General features: G+C 33.8%; 1 protein-coding gene across 1 annotated transcript in view; it reads left to right on the forward strand.

Moving 5' to 3' along the window:
- Positions 1 to 1,141, forward strand: part of LOC106678791 (titin) — a gene marked incomplete in the record, with an annotated part of 234,754 nt that overhangs the window by 187,125 nt on the left and 46,488 nt on the right.

Here is a 1,141-nt window from a genome sequence, read left to right on the forward strand (position 1 = left end):
AGCCTGAACCAGAGAAAAGAAAATCCATAAAAGAAAAGAAAAGAAGTGAAAAGAAGCCCGATGAAAGTAGCAAATTAGTTCCTGGAGTGGGAAAACCAAAGCCAGAAGAAGAGCAACTTCAAATTACTCTAAAGAAGCCTCAGCCGCAAGAACCCATTCCTCAAATAGAAGAAGTAATCAAATTGAAACCAGTACCTAAATCAGAAGAACCTACTTCTATGCCAGAGGATACATCAACGGAGCTAACTTTAAAACATCCTGTTACAAAACCAGCTGAAGATGATGCAGATGAAACAGTTATAGCATTAATAAAGAAACCAAGAAAATCCTCTATTAAAGATATTAATGAGGAATTTAATATAAAACCTCTGAAAAAGCCCTCAGAGTTATTTGTTGAAGAAGAAACTATAGTTAAAAAAATTGAACCCAAGAAACCATCTGATGTTGAAGAAGCAGCTGCAGATTTAACTATAAGAAAGGGGGAAGTGGAAGAAGAAAAACCTGAAATTGTTTCAATCACATCTCCAACAGTAAAAGAAACGGAAGGTCCGATATTAAAAATTTTAGTACAAGATAAGCCTAAAACAAAAGATGTCCCAGAGACAACACTTACAAAAAAGAAAAAACCAAAAAAAACAATAGAGGAAGATGTTAGTGAAGTTACAATTAAGAAAAAAGAATCCATTCCAAAAGAAGAACCTGTGGAAGAAGTTACATTTGTTCCTAAAAAAGTTCAAAAAAAGGAAGAAGTAGAACAAGAATTTAAAATAAAAACAGGAACTTATGAAGAAGAAGAGATAGAAATGACAGGCAAAGTAAAGTTACCAAAGAAGAAGAAACCTTCTTTCTCAGAAGAAGTGAGTAGTAAAACAATTTATATTGAAGAACCTGTGGAAGAAGCACCTGAAACTGTTGGCCTAACATTAAGAAGAAAGTCGTCTACTGTGCCTTACACAGTGGAAGAAGTTGAAGAAGAAAATGTTCAAGTTGGATTAAAAAGACCAAAACCTAAAGTAACTCAGGTAGAAGAAGTTGAACAGGAATTCAAAATAAAAACTGGAACTTATGAAGAAGAAGAGATTGAAATGACAGGCAAAGTAAAGCTACCAAAGAAGAAGAAACCTTCATTCTCAGAAGAAGC

Source organism: Halyomorpha halys, unplaced genomic scaffold (assembly GCF_000696795.3).
Source record: "Halyomorpha halys isolate HHAL.00 unplaced genomic scaffold, Hhal_1.1 Scaffold161.1, whole genome shotgun sequence".
NCBI lineage: Eukaryota > Metazoa > Arthropoda > Insecta > Hemiptera > Pentatomidae > Halyomorpha > Halyomorpha halys.